Source organism: Elephas maximus, chromosome 12 (assembly GCF_024166365.1).
Source record: "Elephas maximus indicus isolate mEleMax1 chromosome 12, mEleMax1 primary haplotype, whole genome shotgun sequence".
Taxonomy (NCBI): Eukaryota; Metazoa; Chordata; class Mammalia; order Proboscidea; family Elephantidae; genus Elephas; species Elephas maximus.
Window position 1 is genome coordinate 7,046,935 of NC_064830.1, and position 23,546 is coordinate 7,070,480.

Genomic DNA, 23,546 nt, shown 5'->3' on the forward strand with positions numbered 1-23,546 from the left:
GCCAGCATGCCTGGGATGAAGTTAGACTCGGCAGAGTCCGAAGTCATTCTCACCATCCATCGCCTTCTCTGCTCTTTTGTTTTACCTGTGAAGACAATGGCTTACCTCAGCCTATCCTGCAGTGGGTTCCAAAGGTCTTCAGCTGGCAGGCCTGGATTGGCCCTTCCAGCAGGTGGCGTTTGCTACTCCAAGCTGGTTTCAGTCCTTGAGAGTTGTCTTAGTCATCTAAAGCTGCCATAACAGAAATACAAGTAGATGGCTTTAACAAAGAAAATTTATTCTCTCACAGTATACAAAAAAAAAAAAACTAAACCCAGTGCCGTCGAGTTGATTCCAACTCACAGCGACCCTATAGCAGGCTACAATTCCAAATTAAGGGCGTCAGCTTCAGAGGAAGGCTTTCTTTCCCTGTCAGCTCTGGCGGAAGGTCCTTGTCATCAGTCTTCCCCTGGTGGAGCAGCTTCTCAGCACATGGATCCGGGGACCAAAGGTTGCGCTATTCTCTTGGCTATTGTTTCTTGGTTGTATGAAGTCCCCCTATCCCTCTGCACACTTCTCTCTTTTATATCTCAAAAGAGGTTGGCTCAAGACACAATCCAATCTTGTAGATTGAGTTCTGCCTCATTAACATAACTTCCGATAATCCCATCTCATCAACATCATAGAGATAGGATTTATAACACACAGGAAAATCACATCAGATGACAAAATGGTGGACAATCGCACAGTATGGGGAATCATGGCCCAGCCAAATTGATACACATATTTTTGGGGGACAAAATTCAGTCCATGACAAGAGTCCTCACACCCACCAAGCTACGACCTTTCTCTAAAGCCCACTGTGCTGCTCTGATTCCTGGCTTACCCTCCTGGTCCCTGATGGTCTGGAGCTGAGTCCTGCTGGGTGGGTACCTGAGGGCTCACAGAGCCCCTATCTCCCCTCACTCCCCAGAGGAGGCATCCTGGTTGAGCCCTCAGCTTCTGGCCAGGGCCCTTCCTCAATGAGAACAGAAGCCAGCAACCCAGGCTGTGGCACTTAGTTGTCCTGTCCAGAGTCATCCATGGTTGTACACTCACCTTCAGATTGGGTCCCTCACACAAGAGCACAAGCCTGGATGAACTCAATCATTCATTCATCTGTTCATTTACTCAATCACCCATTCAAAACATATTTTCTGAGTGCCCAGTCTGTGCCAAGCCGCCCTGTGCTGGACACTGAAGCTACAAATGTGACCAAAGACAGGCATGGTTCCTTATCTCATGACGCACACAGGCTGGTGGGAAAGACAGACCTAAAAAAATTTACCCCTCTGATTCATTGTAGTTTTGTTAAGTGCTGTGGAGAAAATTTTTAGGGTATTATGAGACTCTTTCAGGGAACTTTTTGGATACCGGCCCCATCTCCAGCTGTCCTTTATCCATATAGAGTGAGAGCTGTGAGAGCAGGAACTCGACAGGGCTGCCTTGTTTTTCTGGATCTTGAAAGTTTTCTACCTTTGCCAGGGTTCTCACTAGCATTCTCTGTTAAGAATCCTGCCGCATATTAGTTTTGAGTTTTCTTTCTCTGACAGGTTTCCACCTTAGACAGGTTTCAGCTTTAGCAGGTTTTACTATAATTAATTTATTATCATTCATGGATTCAGAAAGCATTGAACACCTGTTGGATGCTGGGGGTACAATAAAAAGTCTAGTCTTTGCCCTCGAGGAATTTAGAGTCCAGTTTGTGCTCTGGGGCCAGACTGCTACCAGGCATCCCAGGGAGAAAGGAGCCAAGGCTAGAGCCCCGAGTAAGTTAAGAAGAGTAAGGAGGGCTGTACCTGCAGGAAAAATGAGTAGTTGACAACGAACAGTGACTTAAAGGGCATCAATACGTGTTTCCATCCAGAACGCTCATTGATGATCACTAAATGCAGTGGCCCGGCTGGGGCCTCGCGGGTTAATCACAGCACATACTTTTTTCAGTGAAAGGCAGATGGAGGCTGTGAAGCAGATTGATTTTAAAGGACTTTTCACTGGGAAAGCTCTCAGCGGAGAGGGTAAACTCCATGTGAAACAATGCACAGTAATAAACAGAAAATGAGCTACAGAGGGAGAGGGAGCCAAGAAGACCACTACTCACAGCAAACTGGACAAGGCAAAGCCACCTGCAGGATAGGCCAGACGGTGGAGCAGCTCTGAAGGGTCGTGTGTCACGGCAGATGATGAGAACACAAAGGGGAGCCTGGAATCCAAAACCAGGCCTTCCAGACCACGGAGAACAAAGCAAAGGGGAGACGAAGCAGTTAGAAGGCAAACAATCTAGTAGCCTGGTGGCCACCATGGCGTGCCATTGAAGCTCTGGACCTACCTCTTAGATTCTTACAACGTATGCCCCAACCACAGGAGTTCAGGTACACACCAGTGGTTCAGAAAGTTATGTTTAAGACTTTCAAGTCATGATATTTTCATATTATTAAAAATTCAAGCAATATAAAATGTACAAGTTAAGAAAGCAAAATATTACCTCTAAAAATCCACCACAAAGAAATAATCTTTAATATTTGCTGCACCTCATTAAGAAAACCCTGGTGGTGTGGTGGTTAAGTGCTACAGCTGTTAACCAAAGGTCAGCAGTTTGAATCCACCAGCTGCTTTTTGGAAACTCTGTGGGGCAGTTCTCTGTTCTATAGGGTTGCTATGAGTTGGACTTGAGTTGACAGCAATGGGGTTTTTTTTTTTTTTTTTGAACCTCATTATAGGCATTTAGAGAGATGGGAGCATGGCTAGATGATGGCTAGACAGACAGCAGACAGAGGTCAGGGAGAATTAAAGATGGCTGTTAAAACTAAAACGCATTACATTTAATTTTACTTGAATTTAACAAGCACATTGTCATTTTTCAAGGAAAAGAAACCAAAATGAAATTGAAAGACTTGCTGAACTTCATAGAAATATTTCTTCACCAAAATAATCAGTAGCTCCTAAAGGATCCTTGCAGTAGTTTTCGTTGGGGTGGCTGAACCATCCCTACGGGAAGTTTTGTAAATTTGGGGGAACATTTTTGGGCATCACAATTGTTGGGTGGCCCAGCTGGTATTTAAAGGAGGACGCAGGAAACCAGACATCTCTCAGCTTTGCAGGGCAGTTCTGCCTGATAGAGTTGACCTTCAAATAGTCTACCTACCATTCATGTAGGTGAAAAACCAGTTTATAATAATCTGAGCTTAGAACAAACTCTGCTTTACATGTAAAAGAAAAGCAGTCTTTACTCAACTTTAATATTCATTGAATATTTTAGGAATAGAACCGTCAGTTGTGTTAATTGGGGGACCGGGTTACAGTACAGTGAAACCTGTGAGAGCTAGAACTCCACAGGACTGCCTTGTTTTCTGCCTTTGACAGGGTGCAGCCTGCACTTTTCTATCACTGATTTTAGTGGAAAATATTTGAGTTTTTCTTCTGACAGGTTTCCACCTTCCACAGGTTTGGCTGGCATGGGTTTTACTGTACATTGTTTCATAACGAGATCTGCTCACCTTTCAGAAAATTACATCACCAGTGGCAACACCATTCATGTTACTTGAGCCATCAACATCATAGGCCATTGAACACAGGGAAAATACTGAGAGATCATAGCAAAAAATGAATAAAGTACTGTGGCACTGTCCTAAGGACAAACGTCACCATTTCATAACAGATGGCACATACCTTGTGTGAGATGAAATACCCACTAACTACTTTCCTTAAGATCTCTCACTTTTCACAGTCATTGAGGGCTGCTTCAAAGACCTGGCACCTTGAGAATAGTGAGCAGGGACCTTTGTGTTGTGGCTTAAAAAGAAAGTCCGTTTTTTGGCAAAACTTATGATAGTGAAAGTCACCAATCACATCCAATTGTCAGTACTGCAAACTTGCTGAAAACTGACCATGAAGGAAGAGAGTGAAGGAGAACTTGAGGGCAAAGTGTCTGCCTCTGAAGGACAAAATACAGAACCGCTTTGTTACACCTGTTTTGTTGCCAGCACACCTAGGCCACAGTTGAAATGTTGCAAGGAAAATCTCTTAAAATACATTGAAAAGAAAAGTCTGTAAATATTCCCATTCCAGGTTATCTGTCATCCTGAAGAATCTCTGAATGTAAACCCTGAGGACCATACTGAAAATCTGCTGTATTGAATAAATATCTCATTTAAGCTATTGTCACATAAAAGGTGATTTTCATAGCCTTGTGATTTGGCTAAGGTATGCTTTGGCAAACTGATTGAAGAAAAATGAGGATTTACCTCACGCTCTAGTCATTACTAAAATCTGGCCCAGGTTTTAAGTATTCAATCAGACTTCACTCAGTGTGTGCGGAAGATATGACAGGTGGCGAAGAATAGAAAGTACAATTTCCCCTTCCAAAACGTGAGGCGTGAGTCAGGCCGGCCGTGAGATTGAGGAGCAAAGAGATCAAAGATGCTATACTGGGTAAGGTCAGCGTTTAAGGAAAAGCCAAAGGAAGGATGACAACACAACGAAACTGGGAAAGAGTAATTAGAGAGGAAAGAGACTGCCAGAGAGAACCGTGCCTCCTAAGGTAAGGATAGAGGGGGCTGTGGGAAGAACGGGTAGTTAATAATGCTGAATAGTCAGAGGTCAGGGAGGATGAGACCTACGCAGAGGCTCCCAGGTGCTTCTTGACACTAGACTCAACAATGGTGCCTCTTTTCACTGCTTCAGCAGTGGGAGCCCTGGTCACTTACGCTACAGTCCAGCCCCCTTCCTGGGGTGCTTAGCGTGACCACACAGGTGAGCTCAGCCCTGCCATGCTGGAGGAACCAGACCAACGACACTGAGAGAGAAGGTGGAGCTAGGTCCTTGCTTTCTCCTGCCTGTTGGCAATTATATTTCTGTTTTCTGAAATGAGAGACCCCTGGCCTTTGGAACCATCAAGACATAGTATTTGAGGGAGGGCCACTCTGTTGTCCAGCTCTGTCTATCTCCCAGTCATCTGGGAGATAAGTGAAAAAGGGAAGAAGAACAGCAAGTACCATTGTGAGAGGATGGGATTTCCCAAAGGACAAGTCAGCGAGAAATGCCTTGTGATGAGAAGCGGTTGGTGAATTTCAGTTTCAAATTCATTCCTGTCTGCAACGTAAATGTTGTTGTTGTTAGTTGCCATCAAGTCAGCTCTGACTCATGGTGACCCCGTGTACAACAGAGAAAAACATTGCCAGTCCTGCACCATCTTCATGATTGTTGGTATGCTCAAGTCCATTGTTTCGACATTTGTGTATTTTGTGTGCCTTTCAACCTGTGGTGGAAACCCTGGTGGCCTGGTGGCTTAAGTGCTACAGTTGCTAACCAAAGGGTCGGCAGTTTGAATCCACCAGGCACTCCTTGGAAACTCTATGGGGCAGTTCTACTCTGTCCTATAGGGTCGCTATGAGTCGGAATCGACTCAACGGCACTGGGTTTGGTTTTGTTTTTTTTTTTTTTTCGGTTCAACCTGTGGTGCTCATCTTCCAGCACAATACCAGGTGATATTCTGTTGCGATCTATAGGGTCTTCATTGGCTAATTTTCAGAAGTAGATCACCAGGCCTTTTTCTGAGTCTGTCTTAGTCTAGAAGGCCTGCTGAAACCTGTCTACCATGGATGACCCTGCTGGTATTTGAAATACTGGTGGCCTAGATTCCAGCATCTTAGCAACACACAGGTTTACAGATAGGTGGTGGTAATGCAAATAATCTCTGTTATCTACACCAAACCTTCTTCAGGAAATGTCAGTTACCAACAGCAGCCTGTGCCTTGGGAGCCTGAAGATGCAGAGTCTGTGTTCTAAGCATGTTACCTTGGGCACAGAGAAGAACAGCCGTGGCTGAAGCAGAGAGAGAATTAGGTATCCATGACAATAAGAAAGCAGACTGCAGCATGAAGTGTTCTGAAGAAGAGGTCTTCAAACATCCATGGAAAAAAAGGGGGAGGGGGAAGGGCCTTCCTGGACTTTCCATATAGGTGGTGTAGTGGGCTGAGCCATTAAAGGTGGATACTAAAACCAAGGGCAGAAGCTTGGAGGTTTTTTTTTAAGTTTTTATTTGTTTATTGTGCTGTAAGTGAAAGTTTACAGCTCAGGTTATTTTCTCATACAAAAATTTTTACACACATTGTGATGCGACCCTAGTTGCCCTCCCTACAATGTGATAGCACACTCCTCCTTTCCACCCCGTATTTCCCATGTCCATTCAACCAGCTCCTGTCCCACTCTGCCTTCTCAGCTCCCTTCCAGACAGGAGCTGCCCACTTAGTCTCATGCATCTACTCTACTTGGGCTAAGAAGCACACTCCTTACTAGCATCATTTCATGTCTTATAGTCCGGTCTAATCTTTGTCTGAAGAGTTGGCGTCGGGAATTGGTTCAGCTCTGGTCAAGAGAGTCTGGGAGTTTTGAGGTTTTAGGTACAGAGTTCTTAGGGAGAGAATCCTAAAAGGAAATGAGGTGTAAACATATGAAAGCATCCATGATTATGAGAAAGCAGCAGCCAGCCAGCCAGAACCCTGGAAAATCAGTGCTAACGGGAGAGGAGGGAGGAGGAAGCGGAGGGAGAGTGAGCTGTCCAAACTTTTCCGCATCTTACCTCCAAGATGTGAAGATTGCTTCAGAATCAATGGGGAATTGCTGGCAGAAAATTTTCAAAAAGACATCCACGCAAATAAAGGATAATTGGACCCTTGGGAAGAGAAAGAAAAGACGAGCAGGCAGATTTCCCTCTGGTTTTTTAAAGTTGTGAGCAGCCGACTACACTGTAGGAACAGCAGAAAGGCTGGGAGAATGTGCACCAAGCACTGTCAAGCAGTAGAACGTACAACACAATTTATCTGGCACATGCTAATGATATGCACGATAATTACAGTGCATATGGTAATGAGCCGCAAATGGGAATTCTCATAAATGACCGTAATTACCGTAACTTTTACTTCGTCAGGAGCCCTGGTGGTGCAGTGGTTAAGAGCTTGGCTGCTAACGAAAAGGTCAGCAGTTTGAATCCACCACCTGCTCCTTGGAAACCCCATGGGCCAGTACTCCTCTGTCCTATAGGGTCGCTATGAGTCGGAATCGACTTGACGGCAATGGGTTTTTTAGTTTTGGTTTAGTTAGTCAAAGTTTTTACTTTCTCCCATCTTCTCATGGTTTATAGGAGCCCTGGTAGCACAGTGGTTAAAGAGCTTGGCTGCTAACCAAAAGGTTGGCAGTTTGAATTCATCAGTGCTCCTTGGGAGCCCTATGGGGCAGTTCTACTCAGCCCTATAGGGTCACTATAAGTTGGAATACACTCAGTGGGAATGGGTTTGATTTTGGTCATGGTTTATAACTATGCAAAGCAGTAGAATTTTTTCCTGGTACCTGTCTATAGTTGAATCCTCATGAGACATACACTGACACACAAATTTTTACTCAATAAAAGACGGACTGTTTATTAAGCTCTTACTGTGTACTGGGCTTTCTGCAGAGTGCACAGTAAGAGGAGGTGTTGAGTAAGCTCTCTGTTGAGATACGGAGGATGTAGAGACTGGATGACCTGCAGTTGTGTGTGGCTCTGAACCTCGCTAAGCTTTGCTTCTCTCCTCCTCCTTCCTTTTAGCGGGGAAGCCCTGGTGGCTTAGTGGTTAAGAGCTATGGCTGCTAACCAAAAGGTCGGCGGTTTGAACCTACCAGGTGCCCCCTGGAGACTCTATAGGGCAGTTCTACTCTGTCCTATAGGGTCGCTATGAGTCGGAATCTACTTGATGGCAGTGGGTTTTTCCTTTTAGCATTGTTAGATGAAACAAATTAATCAAAGTGCAGTATCATTCTTGATCGGACTTAAAATTTTTACTATTTTATTTCTTCATGAAGTTTTTATCAACGGCAAGTGAAGACTTTAGTGGAAGTTGAAAAAGATGCTAATGTGAGGTATGAAAGTAAACATGGAAAACATTTGACCTCTGATCAATATGTATTTGGCTCACACATCGAGGACTGAGGACAATCTCTGGACGTACCCTTAGCAAGTGAAGGGTCTCCACCCTTAGTTAGCAAGAGAAGGGTCTCCACCCTTAGCAAGTGAAGGGTCTCTACACTTAGCAAGTGAAGGGCCTCTACCCTTAGCAAGTGAAGGGTCTCCACCCTTAGCAAGTGAAGGGTCTCCACCCTTAGCAAGGTAAAGGGTCTCTTGCACTAACTCACAGTGCATTTTACAATGAGCTTCACCTCCCCCGGAATTACCCAACTGTAAGGGAAAAAGACACAGACAATTGTAAAGGATTGAGCCTCCTCCCCCCTCAGATATTTAAACCTATTTTTAACCCAACAGTCCATTTTTAAGTGGAGGGTTACACTAATTTCCTTAACTCAGGTGAAAAGGAAACTTATGGAAATACAATGTGAAATTTGTTTTCAATTGGCAGGCCCGGGGAGGGAAAAATACACAGACAAAAAAGGTTTACTTGAACCATTCTCACTAATCAGATTGGTAAAAATTCAGAAGTCCAACAATACACTCTTGGTGATGCGGGGAGGAAACAAAAACTCTCACGCTGCTGGTGGCAGGTAAAAATGGCACAACCCAGATGGAAGATAATTTGGAAATATCCAACAAGACTGCTTGGCATTTACATATTGACCTAGCAATCTTACATCTAGGAATCTATCCTGAATTTACATCTCCAACAATTAAAAATAGATATACATATATATGGACACAGACATACACATATTGACAGTATTTGTTGCCAGTGGTAAAATTTCATGCTTTCAAGTGAAAATCTGAAATTTGGAAAACTTGTATCCAACATTGCGAGCTTGACAGCTTCTCAATACTTAAAGACTTTTCTAGTAAGATCTGTGATGATATTAATGAACATGAGTTTTTTATATTGTGTAATGAAATGTGATAACATTTGGAAGATCCAAAGAACTCACCGAACCAATGTTCACCCAGTAATCAGTGTAGGGTGTTACAAGCCACACATGTGTAAAAGATCCATTCAGAGGGCAAGATAGATAAGTGGATTTTAACGTTAACAGGGTAGGAAAGTTTATAGATATGGTTTCAGATTCTACATGGCAACTAACCTTCAAGGAGCTACAACTTGTTGAGTTTTCCTGTCGTTTAAAAAATAGCCATAATTAACTGAAAAAGCTAGTTAACACACTTCTCCCTTTTCCAGTTCTATAGAAAATTTGCTGAAGTTTTTATTTTTGAAAATTTATAGTTGTTTTTTATTAAAATATGTTATTTATGTTAACACATAATGGCTTTGTTATATTAAATGAATTAATGCATATTTTTTAAGTTTTGTATTATTTTTAATACTGTAAATATTTATAGGTATATAGCACATAACAAAACTGGTTGGGTCCCTCAATAATTTCACAGAGTGTAAAGGGATCCTGAGACCAAAAGGCTTGAGAAGTACCGTTCCCTCTAAAATGTAACCAGGGCTCCCAGGAGAAATGGCTAAGTTCAGTCCTGGAGCTAGAAAAGTACAAGGTGAATCTGGAGTGTCTTGTTTCTCCAGGAAGTAAGTGCTCAAAAATTAAAAAGAATTTATCAAAATGACATAGAAGCCAGCTTAAAGTCTCCCACTTGCCGAATTCAGAACAATTTAAGCATTCAGAAGAACAATGATATTCATGGATGGTAACATATTAAATAGAAAAGAAGGATCAGAAATCCATAATTACACTCAAGAAAGGAGGGGAAGGGAAGATAAGGAGAGAAGAAAAGTCTTTTTTTTTTTTTAACACAAAAACGGCAGCTAATAAATTTAGAGAAATAATAGAATTAGAAAACCACCAACATAATAACTGATTCAGACAAGGTCCCTCAAAGGATGCTGAAACCACGGGGTGAGATGTTTTGGGAAACGGAGTCACGTAGTCTCAAAATGCTAGCCCACAAATTACTTATTAATTACAACGGGGAAGACGTATGTAGAATGGGGAAGTCTAGCAGACACCGCCGCTGACTTACTAACACAAAGGGAAAAGATATATTTACGACAGAGAAACTTGGCTGATCCACCTCAACCACAGAATCAGATTCAACGACATCAGCGTGTGCAACAAACAAGCATCACGTGCCTCCTGATAGGAATCGCTGAGGAGGACACAAAGCACCTATGGATTATTTTTGACAACAAAAAAAGTTTAACCTGAATCTAATCAGAAGGAAACAATCCACAAACTCAGACTGTGGGACATTCTACAAAACAACTAACTGGGGCCCTTAAAAGTACCAGTGTCATGAAAGGCAACAAAGGCGAGGAAACTATTCTAGAATAAAGGAGATTAAAAGATGGGAGCCCTGGTGGTGCAGTGGTTAAGTTTACAGCTCCTAACCAAAAAGTCGGCAGTTCAAATCCACCAGCAGCTCCTTGGAAACCCTATAAAAACCAAACCCAACCTAGCCCCATCGATTCCAACTCATAGTGACCCTACAGGACAGAGTAGAACTGCCCCATTGAGTTTCCAAGGAGGGCCTGGTGGATTCGTGGAAACCCTATAGGACAGTTCTATTCTGTCCTATAGGGTCACTAAGACAGCAAAATGCAATGTGTGATCCTTAATTGGACCCTGGGTGGCAGGAGAAAAAGCGAGTGTAAAGGACATTTTTAGATAATTGGGGGAATCTGAATATGGACTACAGATTGTATAACGGCACCGTATCCAATGTGAAAGCTCCTCTGTGCGGTAATTTCACTGAGGATATGTAGGGGGGTGTCCTTGTTCTTCCTAGAAGACATGTGCTGAAAGATTTACGAATGAAGCTTGGTGATGTCTGCAGTTCGTTTGAAAATGGTTTAGGGAAAAACATACATACACACACACAGACTGATAAAGCGAATATGATAAAATATTAAGAAAAGATCAATCTGGGTGAAGGGCATATATGTATTCTGTTATTTCAACTTTTCTGCAGGTTTAAAAATTTTTTTTTAATAAAAAGTTGGGAGGTAAAGGGAGTTTACCCTCTGATTTGTTAGCCGTGGGGCTTATACTTTTGAAAAGCCAGCTAAATTTGCAACAGTTTTTTTTTTTAATTAGATACGTGAGAGGAAAAAAAGTGTAAGTAGTGTTTACTGTGCTGATTGTATGTAGAAAAATGGGGTTTCTTTTCCCGCATCTCGTTATTGTTTGATTTTTATTGACATGCCCAAGAAACAACCCCCAAAGCTGTGAAGAGACGTTCAACTCTGGAACCTGGACTTGGCCGCTCAGGGCATTTGAGAAACGGTCAGTTTGCTAGACAATTTGCAGTAAAGCTGTAGCAGCAGTGATAGAAACAACATCTTAAGTTATTACGGGGTCCTACAGTTTATAGGCTACTTTGCTTCTCTGAGCTCTAAGAAGACCCCTTAGAAGCAGATGTTATTACCCCAGTTCCTCAGGTAAGGAAATTGAAATTTAGGGAGGAGAGGTGTTTCACCCCAAAGTTTCATAGCTAGTAGAGTGGCAGAGACAACACTTAGGCTGAAGTCTTCAAACACCGGGTCTCTGCCAGTCCCCCACACCACACTGGTTTTTGTCTGCTTTGTCAGTGAATTATTCCTGGAATGGTTTAAATGTACCAGCTACCCGGAGATGAGAGTTGGACGTTTCTAACGGTCCTAGAGATGTGAGACCCCTCCGACACTCTGTGCCCAGCTGGGGGAGGATCTTGTCAAGCCAGGTGGTATCTCCCCATGGAGGCTCCCGTACATGCTTTGGAGATGGTGCTGGGCAGGGAGCGTGGGTGCAGGCGCGTCTCGAGTCCTCGAGGTTGGGGAGATGGGAGGGGACATGGTGGGACAAGTACCTGTCGTGTGATTTCACAGGAAGTTCAGAGCTGCCATCTGCTCCAACCGGCTGCAGATCTGCTTTCAGGGAGCACCCTTCAGCCTCATGGTATTTCACCCTTCGGCACCATGTAACAAGTTTAACCTCTTCCCAGGCCCTTTGTGAAAATTTGCTGCCAAAGGACCCTACCTGTAACCCGTTGTTGAGTTGATTGTGACCCATAACTACCCTGTGGGACAGAGTAGAACTGCCCCATAGGGTTTCCAAGGAGCCATTGGTGGATTCGAACTGCTGACCTTTTGGTTAGCAGCCAAGCTCTCAGCCACCACACCAAGGCTCTGCTAAAGTATCCTTAAAAAAAAAAAAAAACTGCTGTTGAGTCGATTCCAACTCATAACGACCCTATAGGACAGAGTAGAACGGCCCCAAAGAGTTTCCAAAGGAGCACCTGGCAGATTCGAACTGCCGACCTCTTGGTTAGCAGCCGTAGCACTTAACTGCTACACCACCAGGGTTTCCAAAGTACCCTACTTCTCTTAATTTCTGTTTTTTTTTTTTTCCTTCATCCTTATCTTCTCCCTCTCTCTTGCCTCTGTGCCTTTGCAATTCTATTCTGTTTGCCCAGAATAGTTTTGGCCTTTTCTATAGGGTCACTATGAGTCCGAATTGACTCAATGGCAACAGGTTTGGTTCGGTTCCCTTGCCTGGGGGAATTCTCACTCGCTCTTTTAGATTATGGGAAGCCTTCTTTGAAGTCCTCAGGCTGAGTTACTGACGTGTCCTCCTTTCCTGCTCTTAAGGACATGTCTGCGTTTCAGTGAAGGCACTGCCCGCTCTGTGTTATAATTGGTCTCTATGGGTCTGCCTCCCATCACTGCCTCTTGACTCTGAGGTCCTGGGTGGGAGACCGAGGGGTTGTCAGCTCTTGACTACAGACTCCTAATTGTGTCTGGCATGCGGCAATCATGCAAACAAATACTGTTTTATAAAAGGCTTTAAAAAAAAATCAACCGAAATGAATGGAAAAATGCTTCCCAAGTGCCTTAGGCTACATTTCAAATAGGACAGGTTGGTAAATAAAGTAAGTGGAAGAGAATGTCAGAGTGGATTCCTAATACCAAGTGCCCAAGTTCAACTGACAATAGCATTACGGTAACTCAGAGGAGTTCAACTCAGCATGAGAAGTCAGAAAGTGAGAATGACCAACGTGTTCTTGGAGATCTTGGAGACAATATGACAAGTCATCTTAACTACTTATCTTTTTCGTTTGTTTGTTTGTTTGTTTTCTATTGTAAAACACTGCTTCATTTCCATGTAAGTAAAATCAGATAATTTTTATTCCAATAACACCAACTTCAGGAGTGGGGATTGCTTGGGCACTCTCACCTATGTTAAGAAATTCAAAGAAGCTGACTCTATACTGATGGGCAAAAAATGTTGTTGGGTGAAAAGCTTCCAAATTAGACGAACCTGGGTTCATGTCTTGCTGGGCCACTTATTGACTATGATATTGGTCAGATTACTGAATCTCTCTGCTTCCTCGTTTGTCACACAGAGACAGAAATATCCACTTGATTGGGATTTTTGTGAGAGTTTAACAAGGGTTAAATGTATTTAAAGTGTATAGCACATGCTGTTGTTGTTTAGTGCTGTCGAGTTTATTCCAACTCATAGTGACCCCACGTGCAACAGAATGGAACACCACCTGGTCCTGCACCATCCTCACAATTGTTGCTGTGTTTGAGCCCATTGTTGCAGCTGCTGTATCAATCCATCTTGTCAAGGGTCTTCCTCTTTTTCACTGACCCTCTACTTTACCAAGCATAATGTCCTTCTCCAGGGACTGGTCCCTCCTGATAACTTGTCCAAAGTACATGAGACAAAGTCTCATCATCTTCACTTCAGAGGAGCACTCTGGCTGTACTTCTTCCAAGCAGATTTGTTCGTTCTTCTGGCAGTCCATGGTATATTCAATATTCTTCACCAATACCATAACTCAAAGGCGCCAGTTCTTCAATCTTTCTTATTCATTGTCTGTATAGCACATAGTCTGCAGTTACTATTATTTTGAGAATATACATGCAATCTAGTCAGCTTCATAGACTGTTACTCCTGGCCAAGCACTTAGGAAACATCAGCCTAAACCCTTTTTCTTACAGATGAGAGACCTGAGAAGTTAAGTGGCCTTCCCAAGTCAAAACTAAGACGAGGGCCATGATATTTAACACTGCTTGCTGAGGGCTTAGAGATAACAGAAAGAAACTATAAGGCAAGTCACACCTGAACCAACCCCAAAGAAGAAGTCCAGGAGTCAGGAAGCCAGTCTTCTCCTTTGGCTTATCTCATGGAAGAAGAGGGTCTTTCAGTGATAGGACAGATTGAAGTTGCCAAAGGTCAACAATTCTTTTTCTACCTGCCCATAGTTTACAGAAAATGAAAAGGGACTTTCTTTACTCAGGAGCCAGGGTATTTATCTCCAGTCTTCCTCAGAGGGAGAGTGATGTACAAAGGGAGTGAACCCTACCAAGCCCCTCTCTAAGGAAACTTGGACAAAGGTAGCAGTTTTTGTCACAAAAGAAGTCATTTGAGTAGTCTAATATTGGACATCAGTTCTGACTGCCTACTGTTGAAAACCAGATGTTGCATGCTTCTCCATCCTTTAAAGGACAGCTGAGCTCCAGATCTGTACAACCTAACTGAGTAATAGGAATCCTTGGGCTCTTGGGATACAGTCAAGAGCAGAAGAGACTCAGATGGTCCGTGCCCTTTTGGTGGTTTTATAGACTAGGAGAGGCAGGCAATAATCAAGTCATCACACAGGTGAGTATAGAGCAGCAGAGCTTCACACTTCATAAATGTTCGTTCAGTGGATCAGTGTATGGATGAATGATCCCTTTAATACCCAAATAAAATGAGTTCTTAGGCTGCTTATAGTCCAGGCTTTCAGCAGACTCCCCTATCCAGGTATTTTTGGAAATACCAAGGAATACTCATGTGGTCAACAAATTGTTCCTACTTGTCACCCCAGCTAGCAGCTGACAGCAGGTCTTAGTTCTTCTCTGGTTCACCATAAGCATTCAGGCTTCTTGTCTTCTTCCTAAACATGCTTTCTCCCCCAACATGAGCACATGCACCTTCCTTATCCTCCACAAACACAGATAAGACCAGGCCAGTGATATTCAACAAAACCTTTATGAGGGCTTAGAGGAAACAGACAGAAATCATAAGGTAAACAACAAAACAAACAAAAGCAAATCTTAAGATACCATGGTTCCCAGTATCCATGGATCAAGCCCTTCTGTGGGGTCCCAGCTGGGCATGCTTGCTGCCATATTGCTGGGAATAGCTCACTTCCAATTACTCCCAACTTCCTCTGTCATGGGAACTTCGTCCAACATCCACTCCAACTCATCAAGACCCTGAGGCATGGTGGGGAGCAATAGTCGTCCCAACCCCATTCTTAGGCCGGACTCTCCTGGAGTATTACCTCAGAGATGCAACTCCATGCCCATTTGAGTGACTCTTCAACATTACTAGGCTGAAACTTGAACGCCTCATTGTCTCAAACATCTCTATTGCAGAGTAGAATTTTGACTTGACCTTTGCCAAACAAAAAGCTTCACTGAAGTATTTTTTCAAAAAAAAAAAAAGACTTTCGGCTCCCAATTATGAATTCAAATGCTGAAATCTAGAGAACCCAGAGAATCTAGAGCTAAACGGTATTGTTGTTGTTAGGAGCCTTTGAGTTGGTTCCAACTCATAGCGACCCCATATACAACAGAAGAAAACACTGCCCAGTCCTGCACCATCCTCAAAATTGTTGCTGTGTTTGAGCACATTGTTGTAGCACTGTGTTAATCCATCTCATTTAGGTTGTTCCTCTTTTTTGATGACCTTTTACTTTAGCAAGCATAAAGTCTTTCTCCAGGAATTGATCTCTCCTGATACCTTTTTTTTTTTTTTTTTTGATAACATATCCAAGGTATGTGAGACAAAGTTAACAAGTATAGAACTTGAAATCAAACCCCAAAAAGACTTTAGAAGCATTCTGGCTGTACTTCTTCCAAGATAGATTCCTCTGTTCTTCTGGCAGTCTATGGTATATTCAGTATTCTTTGCCAACACCATAATTCAAAGGCGTAAGTTCTTCTCTGGTCTTCCTTATTCATTGTCCAGCTTTCACATGCACATGAGGCAGTTGAAAATACCATGGCTTGGGTCAGATGCACCTTAGTCCTCAAAGTGACATCTTTGCTTTTGAACGCTTTAAAGAAATCTTTTGCAGCAGATTTGCCCAATGCAACAGGTCATTCCATGGATGGTGATTATGGATTCAAGTAAAATGAAGTCCTTGACAAATTATGAGATGAAACAGTTGCAAACATCCATTAGTATTTGTCATGTGGAAGGTACAAAGTATGAATCAACGAAAATTGGAAGTTGTCAAAAATGAAATGGAATGCTTGAAGATCTATATCCTAGAAGAGCTGAAATGAACTGGTATTGGCCATTTTGAATCAGACAGTCGTATGGTCTACTATGCTGGGAATGACAAATTGAAAAGGAATGGTGTCACATTCATCATCAAAAAGAACATTTCCAGATTTATCCTGAAGTACAACACTGTCAGTGTTAGGATAATATCCATACTCCCCCTAGGAAGATCAGTTAATACGACTATTATTCAAATGTACATACAAGCCACTAATCCAAAGATGAAGGAATCCATGATTTTTACCAACTTCTTCAGTCTGAATTGATCAGGTGCAATCAAGATGCATTGATAATTACTGGCACATAAAACCCATTACCGTTGATTCCAACTCATAGCAACCCTATAGGGCAGAGTAGAACTGCTCCACAGGGTTTCCAAGGAGTGTCTGGTGGATTTGAACTGCTGACCTTTTGGATAGCAGCCGAACTCTTAACCACTACCCCACCAAGGTTTCCACTGGCATATAGTAAAAAAAGGACTCAATAAATATTTTTTGAATGAACGAATAAACATAGTCCTAGAATTAAACATAGGTCATACAGAGGCAAGGCAGGGGATATATTTGATACTATCAAATGGAAGTGAGGGAAGAGAACCAGGAGGCAAAGATAACAAGTACAGAATTTGAAATCAACAACAAAAGGACTAGAGATGAGTTCCAAAGTGTAGGAAGCAAACCATGCCAGGGCTTCTTTGTGCTGACTTAAAATTCCAGTGCTGAGCCAAAGAGAACTTTTTAAGGATTTTGAAAAAATGAAAAAAAGACATTGACAATATTTGGAAAGCTGTATAACATCAAGGATTGGTGGGGATGTTGGGGTGTGTTCTGCTGGAGTAAGGGGACGCTGTGCTTCTATTCTGGAAGATTCGAGAATTACTTTAATGAAGTTAAGTTTAGGCCTACCCTGTGAGTCTGCAGTTCTATTTTGGGCTGTATAGCCCAGAAGAATTCTCATGCAGATCCATAAGATTACATCTACAAACACATTCATTTTGGCATTATTTGTAGTGGGTGGAAGTAGTAGCCAGCCTGGGTATTTATTCTAAGGCAAGAGAATGGGAGAAATGTCATAGGTATACCCCACAGTATGTAACATAGCTGCCAGAAGCAATGAATTACATGTATATGTAGCGACGTGGATGGATCTTTAAAACAGTGCTTGGCTGAAAAAGTAAGAAACATGATGAGCTATATGACATAAAATGCTTTCATGAATTAAAACACAGTCACATAAAACAATAATATAAATTATTGCAAGAATGTATTCAAATAAAAAGATACACAATAGAGTGAATATGGCATAGACAGGGGGTGAGAGTGGGGAGTAGAAGGGAAAAAAAAAGGAATGAATGAATGAATAATGAGCCTAATGAGAAAGCAAACAAAAGAGAAGGACATGCATGGACCAAGAGTGATGAAGTGAGCTTATAATTAACTCAGCAACTGGGGTCAAAACACCACCTCCAATTACTGTCAAGTTGATTTCAACTCATGGCGCCTCCATGTGTGTCAGAGTAGACCTGGGCTCCATAGGATTTTCAATGGCTGATTTTTCAGATGGAGACAACTAAGCCTTTCTTTCTAGGTGCCTCTGGGTGGACTGGAAATGCCAATGTTTCCGTTATTAGTAGAATGCGTTAACTGTTTGCACCACCCATGATCAGCCAAACAACAACAACCACAAAAAACAACCAAGCAACTAACCAACCAAACAAATTCTGGCAAATAAAGAAAGAGCTATCCAATGGGGGTAGGTATATCAATGCATTCACCATTTGAAAATCTGTGAAATCTATGCCTATTTAAAAACTGAACTCTATAAGAGAAGGGCAAAAAGAAAAATCATGAAATTCATATTAGATTTTTTGAATGTCAAAAGATTCTGAGAGAGCCTGTGGGGGCTTAATTATTATTTACCGTATTTGATCTATGTACGACATGTCTGTGGCTTTAGGGTTTTTGAGTGTAGGAATAAAACAAAATTTAAAAGTATAAGTCATATAGCTACGACCTCCTTTCTGAAGACAAGAAAGGCCTTATATGTCAGGAAACACTACACTAATATGAAAAGTAAAATCAAACACTGTGACTATTCCTAATATCCTTAGAAGACAGCAATATATGACTTGGACCTGGGCTTACTCTGAAGTTCAGCTATATATCCTGGCTCTGCCGAGTCAACATGCGCTTGGTTTTCTGGTTTATTGTTCTCAATAGCATTCTGTTGTGAGTTGGATTAAAGGTAATTTACAACTAATTATAATTAAATATCCAAGTTAGCAAATTGTTTACCTTTCAAAAATAAGTTCTGTCACATGCTCACTCATATTTTCAATATGTATTCTTTTTTTGATAGTAAGATGAGTTTTATCTATGCAAATATCATTTTAAATTAGGAAAAATTCAATGTTTAGTCATAAAATTACTAATTAACATTGCAGAATGGATTTAGAGAGCCAGTATCAAAACAAGATGGAAGGAATGAACCATTCCAGAGACATCCTGATGAAAAGTTAGAATAGAACACACACTAAGTTCAACACGTTATATCCCTTCATTATCTCAATGTGTTTCTCTCAATATTTCCCCTTCTCTTTGCTTTTTTCTCCAACTACCCCCAGTACTCCATCTGAGATATGGCTTTCAGCTCAAGAACATCTTCCTGATCCTTGCTCAGTGTTAGCCAGGTGATACAAGGAAAGTGGAAAAGGTCTGATTAGAGGCAGAGACTGACGGACTGTGACCCAGGCCCAGGAAGCAGCAAGAGCCAAAGAGTGGAGCGACATGTTTGAGGATCAACCAGATTTTCAATGTAGCTGGATGTTAGGGCTCATAGAAAGAGTGGTAGAACTAATGCTAGAAAAGTAGGTTTTGGCCTAACTAAAGGTTAAATACCCCCACGCGTCTGTCAGTTTCTTGTACTGTGGGGGATTGTGTGTTACTGTAATGCTGGAAGCTATGCCACCGGTATTCAAATACTCTACTAGGTCGCTCATGGAGGACGAGTTCCAGCTGAGCTTCCAGATTAAGACTGGCTAGGAAGAAGGACCCAGCAGTCTACTTCTGAAAAGCATTAGCCAGTGAAAACCTTACAAATAGCAGCGGAACTTTGTCTGATATAGTGCCGGAAGATGAGCCCCCCTCCTCCCGCCCCGCCACCAGGTTGGAAGGCACTCAAAATACAACTGAGGAAGAGCTGCCTCTTCAAAGTAGAGTTGACCTTAATGACATGGATGCAGTCAAGCTTTCAGGACCTTCATCTGCTGATGGGACACAAATCAAAAAAAGAAGAAACAGCTACAAACATTCATTAGTAATCGCAACCTGGATGTATAAAGTATGAATCTAGGAAAATTGGAAATTGTCAAAAATGAAATGGAACCCATAAACATCGATATCCTAGGTATTACTGAGCTGACATGGACTCGTATTGGCCATTTTGAACTGGACAATCATATAGTCTACTATGCTGGGAATGATAGCTTCAAGAGGAATAGGATTGCATTCATCAAGTTCTATCCTGAAGTACAACGCTGTCAGTGATAGGATAATATCCATACGCCTACTAGGAAGACCAATTAATACGACTATTATTTAGATTTACGCACCAACCACCGAGGCCAAAGATGAAGAAATTGAAGATTTTTACCAACTTCTGCAGTCTGAGGAAACCCTGGTTTGCATAGTGGTTAAGAGCTGTGGCTGCTAACCAAAAGGTTGACAGTTCAAATCTACCAGGTGCTCCTTGTAAACCATATGGGGCAGTTCTACTCTGTCCTATAGGGTCACTATGAATCAGAATCGACTCGACAGCAACGGGTTTGGTTTTTCTGGTCTGCAGTCTGAAATCTATCAAACATGCAATCAGGATACACTGATAATTACGGTGATTGGAATGCAAAAGTTGTAAAGAAAGAAGAAGCATAGGTAGTTGGAAAATATGGCCTTGGTGATAGAAACGATGCTGGAGATCACATGATTAAATTTTGCAAGACCAATGACTCCTTCTTTGCAAATACCTCTTTTCACCAACATAAACGGTGACTATACACATGGACCTTGCCAGATGGAATACACAGGAATCAAATCGGCTACATCTGTGGGAAGAGTTGATGGCAAAGCTCAATATCATCAGTCAGAACAAAAGCCAGGGGCCGACTGCGGATGAGGCCATCAATTACTTATATGCATGTTCAAGTGAAACTGAGCCAAAGTACGACCTTGAATATATCCCATCTGAATTTACAGACCATCTCAAGAGTACTTTTAATGCTTTGAACACTAATAACCAAAGACCAGACGAGTTGTGGAATGACATCAAGGACATCATATATGAAGAAAATGAGACGTCATTAAAAAGACAGGAGAGAAAGAAAAGACCTAAATGGATGTCAGAAGAGACCCTGAAACTTGCTCTTGAGCATCCTGTAGCTAAGCAAAAGGAAAAAATGATGCTGTAAAAGAGATGAACAGAAGGCTTCAAAGGGCTACTCGAGAAGACAAAGTATTATAATGACATGTGTAAAGACTTGGAGATAGAAAACCAAAAGGGATTTCTCAAGCTATAAGAACTGAAGAAAAAATTCAAGCCTTAAAATTCAAGTTGCAATACTGAAGGATTCTATAGGGAAAATATAAAGCGATGCAGGAATCATCAAATGAAGATGGAAGGGATACACAGAGTCACTATACCAAAAAGAATTGGTTGGTGGTCAGGCATTTCAGGAGGCAACATATGATCAGAAGTTGATGGCACTGAAAGAAGAAGTCCAAGCTGCACTGAAGGCATTGGCGAAAGACAAGGCTCTAGGAACTGGCGGAATACCAACTGAGAAGTTTCAACAAAAGGATGTAGCACTGGAAGTGCTCACTTGTCTATGCCAAGAAATTTGGAAGACAGCTACCTGGCCAACTGACTGGAAGAGACCCATATTTATGCCTATTCCCAAGAAAGGTGATCCAACCGAATGCGGAAATTATCGAACAATATCATTAATATCACATGCAAGCAAAATTTTGCTGAAGATCATTCAAAAGCAGCTGCAGCAGTAATCAACAGGGAACTGCCAGAAATTCAAGCCAGATTTAGAAGAGAATGTGAAACTAGGGATATCATTGCTAATGTCTGATGGATCCTAGCTGAAAGCAGAGAATACCAGAAAGATGTTTACCTGTGTTTTATTGACTATGCAAGGCATTCGACTCTGTGGATCATAACAAATTATGGATAACATTGAGGAGAATGAGAATTCCAGAACACTTGTGCTCGTGAGTACTCTGTACTTGGCTCAAGAGGCAATCATTTGAACAGAACAAGGGGATTCTGCATGGTTTAAAGTTAAGAAAGGTGTGCATCACAATTGTCTCCTTTCACCATACCTATTCAATCTGTATGCTGAGCAAAAAATTCGAGAAGGTGGACTATGTGAAGAAGAACGGGGCATCAGGATTGGAGGAAGACTCATTAACAACTTGCATCACGCAGATGACACAACCTTGCTTGCTGAAACTGAAGAGGACTTGAGGCACTTGTTGAAGAAGATCAAAGACCACAGCATTCAGTATGGATTACACCTCAACATAAAGAAAACAAAAATCCTCACAACTGGACCAATAAACAACATCATGATAAATGGAGAAAAGATTGAAGTTGTCAAGGATTTCATTTTACTTGAATTCACCCATGGAAGCAGCAGTCAAGAAATCAAAAGACTCATTGCATTGGGCAAATCTGCAAAGACCTCTTTAAAGTGTTAAGAAGCAAAGATGTCACCTTGAAGAGTAAGGTGTGCCTGACCCATATGATGGTGTTTTCAATTGCCTCATATGCATATGAAAGCTGGACATTGAATAAGGAAAACCGAAGAAGAATTGACACCTTTTAATTGTGTTGGCGAAGAACATTGAATATACCATGGACTGCCAAAAGAACAAACAAATCTGTCTTGGAAGGCGTACAACCAGAATGCTTCTTAGAATGCTACGTCTCACATACTTTGGACATGTTATCAGGAGGGATCAGTCCCTAGAGAAGGACATCATGCTTGATAAAGTAGAGAGTCAGTAAAAAAGAGGAAGATCCTCAAGGAGAGGGACTGATACAGTGGCTACACAGTGGGATCAAGCTCAATTTTTCCAATGGTGCAGGACCCAGAAGTGTTTTGTTCTGTTGTGCATAGTGTTGCTATGAGTTGTAGCCGACTTGGCGGCACCTAACAACAATAACAACAAAAGTTAAATAAGGAGCCCTGGTGGCTCAAATGGTGAAGCGCTCGGCTCCTAACTGAAAAGTTGTCAGTTTGAACCCACAGAGTGGCTCCACGAGAAGAAGACCTGGCAATCTGCTTTCATAAAGATTATAGCCTAGGAAACCCTTTGGGGTAGTTCTACTCTGTCACATGGGGTCATTATGTGTCAAAAATGACTGTGGCATCCAACAACAGCAACAAATGTTAAGTATATCTTGTCTAAACAATTAGATTTTGAAAATCTTGAGGACAGAGATTCAGTCTTACACTTTCTTGCTTTTCCAAAAGCTTGCACGCTACCTTAAACGCACGAAGTGTTTAGGAAACACTTATTGATGATGAGGAGATTGAGTCTTCTGGCTCCTCCTGAAAGCCTGTGGTGCGGGATGCCATGGATCTGCCAGGGCTAAAAAAAAAAAAAATGAAGACATAGAAGCATTAGGAACGAGACTGCTTGACAGTGGTCTAATTCTCAACCGACTTTGTTAGGGAATTGTCAGTGTCTAGAATTCCTTGTAAACATTTTCAAGAAGCCTGGAGGACTTTGGGTAAAATAAAGAAAATGAAGGAGAAAGAAATACCTTCTGGGAAAGTCAAAACTACCAAGAGTAGATTCTTGGGAAAACAGGAGGCCTCATTCTCCAAACTCTCATTTTTCTCTAGTTTTGACTGATTCTCATACATACACAAAACTTCCCCTTGAGGAGAGAGAGAGAGATAGGATTATCCCTCCTTGGATGACCACAGAGCGTCTATCAATTCTGTATAACAAGACTTCTGGGACCTATGGATTGCCCTCCTCCCCTGGGGGCTGCACACAGTCTCAACTCTCTTCAAAGCCTCTCAGCGCTAGGATACAACTTCCTTGGAGCCTGGCATCCAGGGGAAAGATGTTTGTCTTCAAAAACAAAGCCAATCACATGACCCATTTTTATATACCCAGTTGGGTGTTCCCTTCCCATGCTCACGTCCCTGTGAAAGAGGAGAAAAGTGGCAAAGTTGGGTTCCTTGAGCATAACCC